At 40.0% G+C, this 18,137-nt stretch overlaps 1 long non-coding RNA gene across 1 annotated transcript; it reads left to right on the top strand.

Annotated features, from left to right (window-relative positions):
- Positions 1–9,773: 9,773 nt before the first annotated feature.
- Positions 9,774–18,137, top strand: LOC122155229. The gene is made up of 3 exons (XR_006167183.1): positions 9,774–9,996; positions 16,447–17,785; positions 17,880–18,137. It is a non-coding gene; the product is annotated as an uncharacterized LOC122155229 (long non-coding RNA).

Raw genomic sequence — 18,137 nt, 5'->3', positions numbered from 1 at the left:
GATCTTGAAACGTCTCCTGTAGAATTATGTTCCAGTTTCTCTTTTGGTCTTAACTTGGGCATCCTCAAGGAGGAATATCTTGCTTCCCCAGTGACAGAACTGAATGAACTGAAAGAACTGGGGTCGTTTTTTTACTTTCCATCTTGTACCCTCTAATCTGTACAAATGGTTTGTGTTTCCCTCTTTGTAAATCTTTCATTTTATCACCCTAGAGAATATTTAATATGAGAAGAGCAGTACTTGTAGTTGCTTTAAAATGTTTAATTCTGCCTTGGATCTAAAAAAGGTGGATGTTTTTATGATCCCTTTTGTCTTGAAAAAGGAAGAGATTACAATACTTCTAATTTCAGTATTTATATTTGCTCGGATGAAAAGAATTCTGCATGCAGCTTGCTTTTTGGTAATTCTAAGGTAAAATCTTTGGAATTCAGTATTCTTGGGGGGTGGACCAGTGGTATGTGCAAGCTGGACATGTTATAAATTCACCATGTTTTGTAAATTTGTAAAAATAAAGAGCGAGGAAGAGGAAGCAGAGCTCTCATCCACATTGCCTGTACGGTCTTGCCTATACAGCCTTTACTCTCTATCTGTCTTTGCCAATTATTTTACAAACATTCTTGCTTATAAAAGTTCTGACATCTCTTCTTCTCTCAGAACAGATTTCTGCTGCAAACCCTTCTCATGCTGTGCCAGTACATCTTTTACGGTGTCTTCCTTTAGTAGTGAACAGGTAACACTAAGATTTTTATGAGGTACTCACTTGATTTATCTGTCTTGCCTAAGTAAGCCTTCTTTCAGATGAAAATCTTGTTTCCACAGTTCATCCTGAGGCCAAAGTTCTGGAAACAAAACTGAGTGGCTAAGAGGGCTGTTTTTCTGTTAAAAATCAAAATGTCTGAAGCTCTTCACATTGGACTAGAAAAGTTAGAATAACAAAGACTAGAATGTGCAGAAGAACTGGTGGAGGCTAAGACCGAATATATTCATCAAAGGAGTCAATAGGCTGATTGATTTCTGTGAATATAGTAAACGTGTTTCAAAACACAAATGTGTAATTCTGTGAAGGAGGAATTTTAATCGTTTTTCTTTACTTCTGACTGGAGATTTAATAGGAAACAACTTACATTAAATTTGTGGAAGGTCAAATGAAGTGCAGATGTTAGGTTTTAAGTGGTAGTGGATGTTCAGGTTAGTGAGGTAAAGGTTTAGGATTCCCTTCCCCCACAACACCCTTCCTGAAGAAATCCTAGATGTTTACTGTAATACTTGAGGAATTGGATTTCAGGATTGTTTAATGAAAAAATGTTACAGAAAGAATTGAGAATGTAAATTCACCTAATAGCATCTTTTGAAGCCAAGAGGACCACACTTTACAAATGGATTGTTTCTATCACATTTTCATATTTTAATACCACTTTATAATTAATGCTTGATTAGTCATAACCTCTGGGAAGAATATTTAAAAAACAAAACAGTTAAGCTCCCTCTTCAGGTACAGATTATAAAGTGAAGGGCTTCCTCTTCAGTCTCTCAATTACTGAATATTTTTATTGAGAGGTTACAGTGTTGCTAGTATTTTCATATATAAGAGAAGTTTTTTAATTATTATTTTTTTGTTTTTAAATTCTCTTGTTACATGCTGTATTGGGAAAAAATTCTTAAATTGCATCACAGAATGACTGAGGTTGCAAAGGGGCTCTGGAGGTTCTCTGGTCTCACCCTCTTCTTGGACCCTAAAGGCACTTTCCTAGGACTGCATCCAGACACCTTTTGGAGATCTCTACATCTAGGCTACCTGTGCCAGTGCTTCATCACCCTCACAGTAAAGTATTTCTTGATGCTTAGATGAAACTAAGCTATGCTTATGTGCCCACTGTCTCTTCTCCTGGCTCTGGGCACCACTGAGAGGAGCCTGGTTCTGTCTTCTTTGCACCCTCCCTTCGGGTATTTGTGGGAATTGTTGAGATGCCTCCCTCAGCTTCCTCTTCAAGCTGAATAGTTCCACTTATCTTTGCCTTACCTCATACGAGATCAGTCACCTTTCTGCCCTTTCTTTGTACCCTCCAGTATGATTGTATCTTGTATTAGGAGCCCACAATACTCTGCATGTGATTTCATCAGGGCCAAGTAGAGGGGAAGGATCCCTTCCCTTGGGCTGCTGGCAGTACTTTACCTAGTGCAATCAAGGATATCCTTGCAGCCTTCTTTTCAGCAAGGGTGCTTTGCCAACTCATGTTCACTTCAGCATCCACCATGATATCCAGTTCCTTTCCTTCCAACTTGTTTTCCAGCTTATTGGCCCCCAGCATATATCAGTGCCTGGTGTTGTTCCTCCTCTTATGTAGGGACTTGGCACTTCTCATTTAAGTGTGTGAGGTCCTTGCCAGCCCATTTTTTCAGCGTATCAAAGGTTCCCATGGATGGTAGTGCAAATCCCTGTTGTGCTAGACATTACATTCCTACCAATTTTGTGCTATTTGTGAACTTTCTGGGCATACACTCTGCTTCATCATCCAGATCATTAGTGAATATCATTACTGGACTCAGTATCAGTGCCCCTGGGATATACATCTAGTTACTGACCTCCGGTTAACATTCACAAATGATCTCATTTTTATAAAATCTACACAGTTTGCAAGAGATAGTAACTCAATTTCTAATCTCTTTAATCTGTAAAAAATGACTCTAAATTGAGTGCAAAGGCCAAATAAATAACGTGGAGACAGCAGCTGTATCTGAACTGTGCAAGTGGGACTCAGTATTTTCTATGTAAGTCAAAAAGATGATTCTGCAGTGTGAGTTGTGCAGTCTGAGTGGACAGCTTATTAAACAGCAACCTGGTGTGCTCCATAACCAGCAGTGCAGAATTGTATGTAATAACATCACTAGGAACAGCACTGTTTTTTTTTTAAAGCAAAGATGCTACATGAATTAACACCCCTCAGAGACAAAAACTTCTCCACTATGTAAATCCTGGATATTTTTTGCATCCAGGTCTTCAATGGCTTTAAAGTGATGGGCTTTGGCCGTCACTTTAAATACTGTTTCAGGATTTTGTATGTTAAATGTTGTTAAGGGGGCATAAAATTTTGAGGGTTGCATAGATCTCTTTTTCCTTTGCTCTCAAAAACTGCTGACAGGATCTTGCCTCAGAATTTGTATCTGCAATGTTACAAATGGTTTTGCTACTGTGTGTTTAAGCTCTTCATACCTTTTCCACCCACTTTCTGATATGTCTTTGAATACAATGTGCTTAACATACTCACCTTTTTAACCAGTTTCTCTTCAGCTATCAAAACACAGCCGTGGTGTAAAAGAAAAGGTCAGAGTTCCAGGATCCAACTTTCCTTTCCCTGAAAGCTGAAAGGTAAAAGTTGCCTCTTTGTCAGGGAGAAATTTTTTGAAGCACTTTCACAGCCGCAGGATAAAACCTTGTATTTGGGCCTAGATTCAGAATTGACTCTGACATATCCTTGTGAGCAGGTTGTCAGAATAACTACTCTCCCAATCACATATTGTCCTGTCAGTGGGCACTACTGAGAAGTATGCTTCCTTTGTCATTCATTAGGTATTTATACACATTTTCTGAGACCACTCCCCAACCCTGAGACTTCTCTCCGCTCCAGTTATGGTTGTCTCAGCCTCTCCTCCATCATCACTGTCATTTTGTGCTGAAATCACCTCACTCTGTCTATCTCTCCTGTAGGGAGGAGCACAGAACAGTACTTCAAGTGCAGCCTCACCTCACTCTACTCAAGTGAGTAGAGAGGAAGGATGTCGTTTATTGATCTGCTGACAATGCACCCCAGAAAAATAATGGCCACTTCTGATGCAGAGGTGCATCTTGTGGCTAGCTTGATGTCAACCAGGATGCCAGGAGCTCAGGATATCAAAAAAGTGAAACTGCAGGATTCCTATCTTTTAAAAAAAAGCAATCCTGTTGATTATTTTTGATTGGCTGTAAAAATCACCTGCCCATGGGATAATTGCAGTCACCAAACTACGTAGCAAGGGTTTAAACACTAGGAAACACCAGGAAATTTAGATTACTTGCTCACCTTTTAAATTACAGGTTAAGAGTGGAGAACATTAATTACACCAAATTTCAGTATTAAAATATTTGTTTATATTTGTTTATAAGTTTTCCTTAGGAAAGAGAAAACACATTGAGGAACAAAAATAAATCTATGATTCTATGTTTCTTTGAAACCAACTTCACTTGTGTGGTGCAAGCATTCACCACACAGGCACTTAAAGCAAGATAAATAAGCTGGTGCTGGTGTTTTGCATTGCTTTTCAAGCCCATAAAAAGGACTAGTGATGATAGTTGAATTATAGTAAATAATCTGTTGTTCCTCGACTAAATCAATCTTTCACTGGTTTGTACATTAAAACTTTTATCAAAAGAGATTGCTCCAATTCAGAGTAGTAGGGGCTTAAGTGATTGTGCAGCCTGACTTTTAGGGAACTCTTAAATTGTGAAATGTTTTCTTATGTCCTAGAATAATCTATATTTCATAAGACAGTGGTAACATGCAGTAGGTGAGGATATAGAGAAAGAGTCCTGGGAATGGCACAAGAGATCCTGAAATCATAGCAGTTGTCAATCCTATGTAATTAGATGCATAGTTAGATGTCCTGAAGCTACTGTTCAAAATTGCAGAATGCAGAAGACACATTACAGAATCATAGAATCACAGAATCATTAAGGTTGGAAAAGACCACTAAGATCATCTTGTCCAATTGTTACCCCGGCCCTCTAGAGTCCCTAAGTGCCCTATCTGCTCTTTTCTTGAAAACCTCCAGGGTTAGTGACTCTACCACTTCCCTGGGCAGCCTGTTACAATACCTCACCAATCTTTCTAAGAAAAAATTTCTCTTAGTATCCAACCTGAACCTCCCCTGGCGTTATCATCGGTTACCTGGGAAAAGAGGCTTACCCCCAGTCACTACAAGCTCTTTCCAGGCAGTTGTAGAGAGCGATACCATCTCACCTGAGCCTCTTGTTCTCCAGACTAAACAGGCTAAACTGTTCCCTCAGCTGCTCCTCGTAAGACTTGTGTCCCAGACCCATTACCAGCTTCATTGTCTTTCTTTGCATACACTCCAAGGCCTCAATGTCTTTCTTGTAGTGAGGGGCCCAGAGCTGAGCACAGCACTTGAGGTGTGGACTCACAGTGCCAAGTACGGGGAGATGATCACCTCCCTGGTGCTGCTGATTACACTGCTGCAAGCCAGGATGCCATTGCCCCCCTTGCTCACCTGGGCACATGGCTGGCTGAAGTTCATCCAGCTGTCAGCTAGCACCCCCAGGTCCTTTGCACAGCTTTCCAGCCACTCTGCTCCAAGCTGGCAGTGATGCACGGGTGCATGAGGTTGTTGTGACTAAAGAGTAGGACTCAGCACTTGATCTTGTCAAGCTCATGCAGTTGGCCTCAGCCCACTGATGCAGCCTATCCACATCCCTCTGTAGGGCCTTCCCACCCTCACGCAGATTCCCAGCTTCCTCCCAACTTGATGTCATCTGCAAACGTACTGCGGATGGACTCAATCCCCTCAGTTCAGGTAATCTGTAAAGATATTAAGCAGAGCTGACCCCCATTCTGACTCATGGGTAACACCACTAGTGTTGCTGGCTGGATTCAGCTCTATTCGCCACCACGCTCTGGGCCCAGCAGCCAGGTTTTTACTTAGCAAAGAGTACACTTGTGCAAGCTTCTCCAGGAGAATACTGTGGGAAACAGAGTCAAAGGCTTTACTAAAGTCTAGGTAGGCTACAACCACACACCCCACAGACCTTCCCTCATCCACTAGGTGGGATCATAACTCAGCAGTACTTGACTATCATTCCTATGTTTCAATCCTTGCACAGACTCTTCTTATTTTCTTTTTCTTTTTTGGTATTCTAATACCTTTTCTGGATCACAAGTTTGTTGAGTGCTAACTGGTGAAGATGGAATAAGTTGTAAAAATAAGAGTTTTGGTTTTTTTTGTTTTTTTTTTTTTTTGTTTGTTTGTTTTTTAATGATGATGATGGTGATGATGACTGGTTTCTTGTAGCTGCTTTTATGTATGAATGACATGAATCACTACCTCTGCTGCACGCATGTTTTCCCCCAATTTGCCACAGTTTTAGAGAAAACAGTTTGACTTTTCTGTTTTGGGAGCTGTTAGAAGTATGTGTGTGTGTTTGGCAGTGTGGCAGTGTGTTCAGGCTGTCTGCTACTGGTGCACACATAATGGCCAGTGTGTGTTCCTGGAAGTAACAAGTATGATCTGTTGCACTGTAACAGTGTTCACTGTTGGAAAGTCTTTACATGGACACACAGTCTTGCTTTGGTCAATAATCTCTAAGAGAATAATAACTGAAAAATATCTTTAAAGCTAATGCTTTTTTTGACCCTAATCCAGCAGGCTTAATTTCTCATACTCTATATGTAAATATAAATTGATTCCTGTAATATATGTTAGTAATTACAGCTGGTGAGGAAATTTTTAGTGAAACTCTTGTTACTGTTGCATTGCTCACCTTTGTCCTTGAATAAAATCCACTCTTTTAAGTTCTCATCTAGAATAATGTGCTGGTGTGTTTGTTTTGCTTGCACTGTTTTTGTAAACTATAGAAAAATGAAATAGCATACAGTATCTTATTATATTCATCTTGGGTTGCAAGCAGAACTTGTTCAAACAGTGAAATTCTGTAAATGAGCCTTTAAGCTTCTGTGGTTTATCTGTGCAAATGGCTGTGAAGTCGTCGTGTTACTACTGCTCCAGGAAGCACTTTGTGCCTAGGAAGGTTTGCCTGTTTGTTCAGCGTATCTCACCCTTGGGCAGTGTCAGTTCTGTGCAGTAATGTCGAGCTGCAGATCCTACAGCTGATGGACAGCCCTTTTCATGAGCCTACTAACTTCTTTCTTGAGAGGAGGGAGGAATGGGACACAGCGCTCTTAACACAAAGCCCTCCCCAGAAGCAAATTCTTTTCTTGTATGCTACTTTGTCTTCCCGAAATGGCAAATGTTGACTTGAATTCTGCTTTCTGGGTGTACTGACAGTGCTGAATGCCTCAAGAAATCTTTTACATGGCTTTGAGAAATCTTTCCCCTACACTTTCTAGAAAGATTGGACTCTGTGATTGCATCATATCCTCTCTTGTTTATTTTTTTAATAAACTAAACATATTTTTTTCTTAGAAGGAAAAGATGCTCCATGTATTAAGATAGAGTGACTAGTTTCTGTTCAGCTTTTTTTGTAATAATGCTTTTTTTTACTGATTCCCAAGATCAAAAATAAACCCTCTCTTCTATTTCTGTGCCAGTAGTATGCTGCATTTCCTAGTTAATTCTATTCTAGTTCAAGAAAAGCTTTAGGAAGCAATTCTGCCAGTCCTGTCACTATTTATTTGAAGCTGGGGAGGAAACCTAAACCATGTCTCATTTCCTCTTGTCTAAGAAGTATAAGATCATATTAAAGACATTGAAAAGTTTTAAGGAAAAAAAAAAAAAAAGCTTATACTTCTGTAAAACATTAAGAATTTGAAAACTTGTAATTAACTTAATTAATTAATTACTTTTTAAAATTATTCTTCACTGTGCACAACTTCAATACATGCTCTGCAGCCCAGCTAGCAGTGCTGGAAAGAGATGAGTTGTGAGCAGCTGCTGTCCATCACTGGATTGCACCCAAGAGGGGGGCTTGCTGCTAACTAAGAGTCTGAAGGAAGCCAGGTTGGAGTGAATTTCCTCCTCCGTTTGTTTGAAACAAATGAACAGAATTAGAAAGCGTGCATTTCAATAGCTGCACATGCTGGTCCTTTCATGTATCAAGGCATCGTGACACCTGCATAAAAGCGATTTACAGGATGTCCTCTGCTGCCCCTCTGTGCACTGCATTCAGTGCTACATTGCAGAAGTAACGCACAGCAATCCAGGTATGCTGTCACCATTGCTAGGGATTTATTACTGCGGATAGACAACAATGAATCATTCTTTATTCTTGGCGGTTTGGCTGACGAGGAATTTGAATGGTAAAACTGGATATTATTTTCACAGAGCAGAACTGAGTAGTCCATTGAAAAACAAGATGGCCAGATCTCTGTTTGCTCATGGGACAAACAGTTGCAAGATTCAGAAATTGTCAATCTGTGTTGGACTTTATGAACTAGCACTAACTTTATTTCTAGAAAGGGTATCTTTCAGTAACCTAATCTGATTTCTTGTCTCTGGTAATAAAGTACAAGACATAGCAATGTCTGAAGTTCCTCATTACGTCCCAGATAAGAATCTTCCCATTCAAAAGGGAGAGGGAGAAAAATTTAACAGCAGTAACAACAAACAAAGCATTGATAGGCAGTATCTTGCCCACTTTTTATGTACAAAACATTGATTGTTGCTAGGAAATGATAGGGTGTCAATGAAATGTTCTTATGACAGCACAACAATTCTTGTTGAAACAGAGGTTGAGTAGTCAGCACAGCTGCCTAAGTCTCTTTACAGTGTGTGTGAGAAAATAGTTTATTAACTATGTCCCTTCTCTTTCTTTTGGAAAAAGAATGAGAAGTTTAAAATACACCAGGAGAAACAAATAAGCAAAATAAACACCACAGGATATTGGTGAATACTATGTCTCTACAGCTGCGTATTTTAGCAGTCTTGCCAAAGATCTACAGTCCTGTTTTTTCGATTGTGTGCATCTCCCATATTATTTCTGGAGGACTTGGGCTTTAATTGTATTATGTTCCACAACAACTTGATTAGTTTTCATGTTGAGTCATGGACGCAGTATCATGCAATCAATGCTTTTATGTGAGTCTGGGGGGAAGAAGCTGAAAAGTATTGTATTCTTCTGAAGTCTGCTTCTGAAAAATATTGTATATAAATGTCTACTTTTTGCAATTGAAAATGTCATAAAAATCTACAAATTGAGATGGATGTGAATGCTGGTAGGTATTAGTAGTACAAGCAGTGTTGCATTTACAGTGCAAGAGTGATCTAGGAAGCCAGAGATGTGTAATTCCAGTACTGTGTTGCACTTTTTTGGGAATTTTTGAATCAGTGGTCAGATCAGGTTGTTCTTTCAGAGGTCACAGCTGCAATCCAGAATGACTTGAAGAGTCATACTTAATGCTGTGAACCCTGATTTCTTTTTATGCTGCTTTTCAAGGGAAAGTTGCTTCAAAGGAAGAAAATGCAGACAAAATTGGCATTTGACACCTATTTTGCAAAGGCTTTCAATAGCCTATCTGACAGAAGGATTTGATTTTAAAAAATATAAACAGTGAGAGAAGGATTCTTCATTTTTAACGGGTCTTGGAAGCTGATATATCCTAGAACTGTTGCCTCTCTGAGTTTTGTCTCTTCCTGAATGAGTTTTTTCACCGCTACCATAGGAAATTATCATGTTTGGATAGTCAACAAGACTTCCTGGACTTCTGCAGAAAACGACCTTCTCATTGTATTTTTGTTGTGTCAGTGAGAAAGTATTGGCAATTGCTGTTATGGTAACAAAACAAAAACCTGTTGTGGCAACTACATTCAACATTACACATGTAGTATCTCTTCACTCTGTAAAAACATTTTTTTTCTTTTTTTTTTGGTCCAGGACAGGAGATATCCTCTTGTTTAAGCTTATCACAGACAGATTACATTTTTTTTTCCCCTAAGCAATAGCCCAGATGTGGTGCAAGTTGTTTTTTTTTTCTTTGGGGGTAAGGGGAGCGGCGGTAAGGGGGGGTGATGGGGAGAAAGGGTGGGGACAAATGAGGAGTGTTGTTTTTGGCAGCTTTTTGGCAGAGTGTTCTTTTTGTTGGGTTAATTTTTACAGGTGGGAGGGGAATGACAGACCAGCCAGTGCAAAGTAACCAACTTGTTCCTAGTAGCTATTTGCACTAGTTCTCCATGCCTCTGCAACCAACTGGTAATCTCTGAAATCCTGGGGCTCCAGCAATATTGTGATCTTCAGCCCTCGTGATCTTCAGCACAGGAAGAGCAAAGCAGCAGGTACACGAACTTCACAAAAAGCGGTGGTCACTCTGCAGCTTGCAGATGAAGTTTCTCATAACAGTGTAGTAAAATTGTAAATAAAATGGTAGGAAGTAAGGTTAGATATGCTGGGAGGAAACAATTGTGTGAAGACTGAGAGAAAAAATACAAATTAAAGGTTGGACAGCTTTCCTGTGTGAGCTTTTTCTTGGACTTCTGCAATAATAATTTAATCCTTCCTTCCTTCCTTCCTTCCTTCCTTCCTTCCTTCCTTCCTTCCTCCCTTCCTCCCTTCCTCCCTTCCTCCCTTCCTCCCTTCCTCCCTTCCTCCCTTCCTTCAAGAACTGTAAAGATTCCCTCTTCTTGGCACTGGTAAGGCCACATCTACTGTGTCCAGTTTGGACTCTCAAGCACAGGAGAAAAATGAACTTACAAATGTCATTCCAGTCCACAAAGAAGATGAAGGAAATGGAGCATCTTTCAGATAAAAGGAGGCTGAGGCAGCCAGAACTGCTTAAGCTGGAGAAATCTTGGGGTGACAATGGTCTTAGCAATGTATATAAAAAACTCATGAAGGGAATTAAGGAGTCAGATTCTTCTCACTTCTCCTCATTGACAGGATGGGAGGCAATGGGCACAAACTAAGACACAGAAGGGTAACTCCAAGCAAAGGAAATGTTTTTACTGTGGTGGCAGTCAAGTGCTGAAGCAGATTAGCCAGAGGCAGTGGGCTCTCCATCCATGGAGATATTCAGAATCAGACTTGACATAGTCTTAAGTAACCTGCTCTAGTTTATCCTGCTACCCTGGTTTCCCTCTCAATTTAACTAGATATCTTGGGCAGTAAGTGGCACAGAAATGTCCTTTAAAGGATTTACAAATCTCTTCTTCCCCAGAGGAAACTGCCTCTAATAAACAGTCACAAAAGCTTCTTTTTAAAATTCTGTTTATTTTTTTTATCAGAGGAGTGACTATACTATTGAAAGTTGAATAATAAAAGAAAAAGATGTAAAAATTGTAAGAAAAAATCAGAATAGTGTGTATCTCTGGTCAACTGAAGGTGTAAAAACCATCCTAATTACCATCTCATTAGCTCATTTTATTTTAGGCTCATTTATTGTAGGCAAATTTAACACAGGTTTTTCATCTATTTTTGAGTTCAGGTTATTTTAATTTGTCCAAATACTTGTTCTTGTAACAAGTTGGCTATTTTTCTTATTTTTTTCTTCACAAGACATGACTGCAAGTAGTGGCTGAGGGGAAATCTGTTGAGGCACTGCACTGGAGTTAATAGAAAACAGGGCATAATGCACAGGAAGAGCAGGCTAGGAGAATGAGGCTGCTCAACTGTAAAGGAAAACCCATGACAGTAACTAATTAGAAAGCACAGAAAATGGTGCTAGAATGAAAGGAGGGATCATTGTCAGACTCCATTACACTCTGGACAAATTCTTTTAGATATGAAAGGGTTTGATGTTTAATATCAGATTTACTTGTTTGATATAGTTGACGTTACACTGAATTTTGATTTAGACAAATGTTACAGCAATATGCTGAAATTCCAACGCAGCCAAAACAGTAACCATTATACACAACTGATTCCCACTACCTGCATGTTTTGTCATCCAAAATCTGGGAAGAAAACTCTCTAACTCCTATGCAGTGTGTTAGAAAGCAGCATTCATTTTTTCCTCATGATACACACCAGGAAATCTGACAAACAAGCATGCCCTCTCAGAGTTCAGATTCTACATTCAAACAGTTGTACTGTTGAATGCACACCATAAGCTTAATCAGTGAGACTTTTGGATGACCATCAGCTGTTTTTTCCCAATTTGGCAAATTTCCATTGCTTATTAGACCAGAATGAGCAACTTCCAAAGCAATATGTTTGAAATTAGAAGATGTCCTTGCACCTGTTGGATGCAAAGGACAAAGTAGTCTGTTATGACTCTCGTGAAGAAGAATTAGGAGAAAACAAGGCTGTTCACATACCAAGCAAAGTTGAAATTGAAAGTTTTAATTTTAGCAGTCACCGATTCCCTCTGCTAAACTAATATATATTGGTCCTTAAACTAATATACTGACACCAGTGCCTATTGCTAAACAAACCAGCCCATATCAGTACTTCCCTCTCATGGTGCTGGTCATCCCTAACTGCCAGAAAGGAATGTATAAGTTAAAGCCAGTTCAAACCCACTGCTCTTTTCATTTTGTTGGTTGCTTGGTTTTTATGTCCATTTTAGTCTGAGCCAGATATGCATGCTTGCCTGCTTGGTTCAGGAAGATACAGGTCTTCATTAATTATTTCAAGGAAGGCTATTTATTAAACCTAGTGTCTTACTTGTTCAGCCAAGTACCTAAACAAAGGTTACATTCCAGCCCCCACTGTGTTCATTTCAGCTTACTTTACAAGAATTGGTGGTCATTCTTTCCATTCTTCCCTGGGAAAATTAATTTCTTGCTCTTTTCCTCTGAGCCGTCGTCTGTTGTGGAGCTGGCCTTGTCAGTTACACTTGTTTCAGATCAGAGGTCGTTTTGTGATGACTTGGAAGATGAGCAATGTTTTCTTATTCCAGTGCCTGGATGCTTCAGCTTGTTGTCAACAACAAGGAGGTGCATTTGGAAGAGACATCTTCAAGTATTCACTCACTACATCTACTTCCATTTTTACAATGGAGGAAACTAATGGGTCAGTGCTTTTGACACATTTAAGCTAGTCACTCATGTTAAACAGGCAAGAAGCAATCATACTGTTCACCAGCAGATTACTCAGAGAAAATTGCATTGTACTCCCTTGAGTAATATTTTTTCCCAGCAACAGGAATGGAGCTAATGAAAATTACTCACCTTATTTTAATTTCTCATCTTTGGATGAGCCTGCTATTCTTCCTGGAGCACGTTCTTCTTTAAAAAAAAAAAAAAAAAAAACTCTAAGAAGCTTTGAAAGCCACATCAACAACTGCAACTAATGAAAGCATTCCACAAGGTACACAATCCTAGTGATGTATAAAAAAATATGAGAAGTATGAAGTGAATCATTCAGGGGCTGTTCTAGGATTCTGCAAACCTAAGTGCTGACAAGAGTTGGCAGCAAGACTGTGGTTAAACTTTAGCTTATTGTTACTAGCAAAGAGATTCCTGGACTCCTGAAATTGGAATCATAGTCAGGATCATAGAAACATACTATGGTTAGCGAGGGGTGGAAAAGAAGCTGGTTGTTAGCCCACTCCTTTTTTAGTTCTCTCTGAAAAAGCAGCAAGAAAACGAAGTCAATTCTTTTAGATCTTACTTCTTTTATGCTTCATCCTAGGCCATCTTCACTTGCTGCTGCAGAAGTAATTTAGACGTACTGCTTTATTCTTATAAGTACTGCATTCAGCCTTGCCTGTGCCATTAAGAAATCTCAACATAGTTCTGAGGCAATTAAATGAGGAAATAGTAGAACTGACATCATAGTTGATCACTTTTTTTAATGTTAACATGTCTTAGGACAAACTGAGAATTATTTTTATTTATTTTTATGACACATGAAATGAACAGATATGCTTCCAGTTTTGCGTAATGCGGGAGAAAATCCCAAGAAAACTTCAGCTTCAGTGGCAATTGTAGAATAGCAGAATGGCTTAGGTTGAAAGGGACCTTAAAAATCATCCAGTTCCCACTGCAGTGGGCAGGGTTGCCAACCACTAAATCAAAGGTTAGATCAAGTTGCGTAGGGCCCTGTGAAACCTGGCCCTGAATGCCTGCCCAGTGGGTCATCCACAGGTTCTCTGGGAACCAGTTCCAGTACTTCAACACCCTCAGTAAAGAATTTCTTCCTAACATCTATCTTAAATCTCCCCTCTTTTAATTGAAAGCCATTCCCACTAGTCCTATCCTTATCTGCCCATGTAAAAATTTGGTCTCCATTCTGTTTATAAGCGCCCCTCAAGTACTGGGAGGCCACAATTAGGTCTTCCTTGGGATTGCCCCGACCCTGGCCTTGTTGAACCTCATTCGATTCATGTGGGCCCACTTTTCAAGCCAGTCCAGGTCCTTCTGGATGGCATTCCTTCTGTTTTATCAGTTGCAGCACTCAGCTTGGTGTCATCAGCAAACTTGCCGAGGGTGCACTCAATCCCACTGATAATGTTGAAGAGCACCAGCCCCAGCACACAAACCCCATGGGGACACAGCTTGTCACCAGCCTCCACCTGATCTGTAGACCACAACACTCTATCTGAAACCATCCGAGCAACTATTTATCCACTGAACAGTTCAGCCTTCAAATCCAAACCTCCAATTTAGAGACAAGGATGTGGTGTGTGACCATGTCAAAGGCCTTGCAGAAGGTAGACCATGTTAGTTGCCTTTTCTTGGTCCACTGGTGCTGTCACTCCATCACAGAAGGCCACCACATAGGTTAGTCGTGATTTTCCCTTGATTAAGCTGTGCTGGCTCATCCTTCATGTGCCTTAAGATGTGTTCTAGGAGGTTCTGCTCCATGATCTTCCAGGCACAGACATGAGGCTCACTAGGCTGTGGTTTTCTGGATCTTCCTTTCTCCCTTTCTTGAAAATGGGAGTGATGTTTTCTTTCTTCCAGTCACTGTGGACTCAGCCTGACAGCCTGGAGTTTTCATAAATGATGGAGAGCATATTAGCAACCACATCAGCCATTTCTTTAAGACCTTGGGATGAGGGTCATCTGGCTCCATAGACTTGTATACATTCAGCCTTGTGAGGTGGGTGGGTCTCTGACCTGCTCTGCTCTCAGTGAGGGGGATTTTGCTCCCCCTGACATAAAGGTTCAGGGATGTGAGAGGTGTGGGAAGCCTGATGGCCAGTGAAGGCTGAGGCCAATAACTTGTTGAGTTCCTCAGACATTTCCATGCCTGTTGTAGCTAGTTCTCCCTCTCTCCTCATTTAAAAGAGGGGACACAACCAATATTTAATCAATATTACTATGTCACTGTGTAAATAAGCAGGCTGAAATTCCATACATTGATGTGTTCTTTTTGTTTCAAAACGAGTATGATAGACAGAAATGAAAGTTGATGGAAACAAGTTTGGAGGCTTGGATAATATTATCTGAGAATAAGAAAGACAAACCATCCTCATTTCAGGATGGAGAGACCATAACAATCAGCTATCAGGCTCTACTGAGATAAGCTGTGGGGATTGCTTGTATAGGTGCAGGTTCCCTTTTCTACCTCTGATTTGATGAACTGGAAGGAGTCTACTGGATCATAAAGGAAAAAAATCCGGAGAGGGTTAATGGAATCCCTCAAGTGGTTATTTTAAATCATAATCCTGTTTGGAAAGATACACAGGTTTTGCTAAACACATTGTTACTCTCTGAGGTAAAATTATTGATTTTAGAGAAAACTAATGAGGAAAACTGGAAGACAAATGCTAGGGAAGGTCTAGAATGCGTTATGCCTGAAACAGAAAAGGTTATATGAGACAGCTAGAAAGTGGACTGATTTGGGCCCAGAAGGGGAAGAGAATAAAAGTGTGTTTTAATACATTGTTCACTGGAAAGTCAGCCCCCAGTAGCTGAAAGAAGATGCAGAAAATTGATGGGGTTTCAGGGATGTCTATTCCACAATTGGTTGAAATTGCCTACAGTGTATATGACAATAAGGAAAAACCAGAAAAGAAAAAGAAATAAAAAGATACACAGAAGAGCAAAAAAATGAAGTCAAGCTTCTGACAGCAGATATTGTGCAAGCCATAAACAAAAGATAAAGAGGAACATTTAGAGAAGGATCTTGAGAAATAAAATTACTAATTCTTTTAGTAGATACTGAAGTTGCTTATTCTGTTGTTAAGTTGTTTCAAAGGATCCTTAAGTAAGTGTTCAATACCAGTAGCTGGGGCCATGAGAAAGCGGGAAGTTAAACATTTTTTTGCAAAAAATTACATCTGAAATGGGAAATAAGATCTTAACACACGAGTTTTTGTATGTGCCAGAATTCCCTTTACCTCTCATGGGACAGGATTTGTTGAAGAAATTAGGAACTCTAATAACTTCTGATAAGAAAAAGGTATGGGTATGCACCTTGCAGGCACAAGTCGATTACATTCTTTAGAGAGCAAAGATATATAAGTGACTGAAATTCCATTTGAAATTGTGGATGCAATAGTTCCTTCTGTGTGGGGGCCAGAAAATCCTGGGAAAGTCTGCCAAACTGGTAGAAGAATTGAAATCAGGAGTTAAACAAGTAAAACAAAGACAGTTTACTGTGAAGCTGGAGGCCCATATTGGGCTAGAACCTGTAATTGAGAATTTTCTAAGGTATGGACTATTACAAGAATGCTAGTCTGAATATTATACTCCAATTCTACCTGTTAGAAAGCTATGTTCTCACCAGTTATCCATTAGTGCAAGATTTGAGAGCTAGTAATCAAATAGTCAAGCACCTCCTGTAGCAACAAACCCCTACACGTTGTTGACAACTACAGCTAATTTTAATGTTCACAGTTTTAGATTTGAAAGATGCCAGAAATTGTTTCTGAATGAGGAAGTTCAACAGTGGGACAAAAGACTCATCTACGCTGAATGGTGATTCCCCAAGGATTCAAGTCCACCTCTGCAATGTCTGGTAATGTACTGGCAAGGATTAGAGCAACGGTAAGGATTAGAGCAATGGCAAAGTAGGAACACGTCAATTACCTCACTAATAGTGTTTTAAATTCTGCATTGCTCTTACCTGTGAATGAGGGAGAAGTGCTGTCTCACAATTATTTGTAAGAAATTGAAAAAGTATATTCCATCTGGCCAGACCTGAGATGTATCCCCATAATGAGTCTTGACCGGGAGCTGTTTGCTGATGGAAGCAGCTTTGTAGTTATGGAGGAGCAGAAAGCTCTGGATGTGCAATTGTAAGCCTCGAAGAAGAAAAAGAACTAAGATCCTTGCCAGCTAATAGGGATAGAAGCTCTAGTTGAAGCAGTAAGAAGATACACTGTGGAAATTAACACGTTATTTATTGCCAAAAGTATTGCCCAGAGGTGCAGGATTTGTCTTATAAATAATCCTAAAATTCATAGGAGACTATCTTCCTTCCCCTCCTCCACTCCCCCCCACCTGCCAACCACCAAGGAGAGGTAAAAAGGGGTTCTGTACGTGGGGAATATCAGCAAGTTGATTTTTCTCAATTACTGACATGTAATGGGTACAAAAATTTATTGGCTTCGGTTGACACTTTTCCAGGGTGGCCTGAAGCATTCCAGTGCTGAGCCAACAAAACAAGCAAAGTAATCAATTTTTTACTAAAAGATGTAATTCCAAGATTGGGCATTCCAGAATGTCTCTCATCAGACAGAGGACCTCATTTTGCAGCAGAAATAACCCAAAGAGTTCCTAGTTTTTTGCAAATAAAATGGGATTTACATAGCACGTGGAAACCTCAGTCAAGTTATCAAGTAGAGAGAATTAATCAAACGTTATGAAGACAGATTGGAAAATTATGTCCAGAAAGACATTTGAAATAGGTAGAAGTTCTCTCTTTGCCATTGCTGAAAATTCAAATAACCCCTAGACTTAGAGAAGGAAATAGTCCTTTTGAAACCTTGTATGGAAAGCCAGTTATTGGAAATCTGTCTGGAAAAGGTGTTCAGATGTATGTGGCTGGTGATGAAATACTTACTGAATGCCACATGCCTTTGGCAAGAATTCTTTCTTCCCTCCATAGGTATGTATAATTAAGAATTCCAGCACCCCTGGATGTGCCTGTACATTGCTTTAAATCCAGGGACCAAGTGTATCTTTGAATCTGACAGTTCTCAAGCAGCAGCTGCCACCCCAGCCAACACCCCAGGTTTGCAGTTCTTTCACATGATATGATTTTTATACCATGTAGCAAATCTTTTTGGTCAGTTTAGGTCAGCTGCCTTGTTTCTGTCCTCTCCCAGCAACTTGTGCCCCCCCAGGCCCGCTGTTGGCAGGACAGTACGAGAAGCTGAAAGCCTGAAATATCCTTGGCTCTGTACAGCACTGCGCAGCACCAAGGAAAACACTGGTGTGTTCTCAACATTGTTGTTCTCCTAAAGCCAATACAAAGCATCATACCAGGCACTATGAGGAGAATCAAACCTGTCCCAGCTGAAACCAGGACAGAAGACAACAGTTTTTTTTCAATAGCTGCCCAAGGGAGATCAGAAAATAAAGAA

Source organism: Centrocercus urophasianus, unplaced genomic scaffold (genome assembly GCF_019232065.1).
Source record: "Centrocercus urophasianus isolate 14NV4802_14NV808 unplaced genomic scaffold, USGS_Curo_1.0 seq_11, whole genome shotgun sequence".
Taxonomy (NCBI): Eukaryota; Metazoa; Chordata; class Aves; order Galliformes; family Phasianidae; genus Centrocercus; species Centrocercus urophasianus.
The sequence above is the reverse complement of the archived record's forward strand: the minus strand, read 5'-3'. Positions and strand labels throughout refer to the sequence as shown.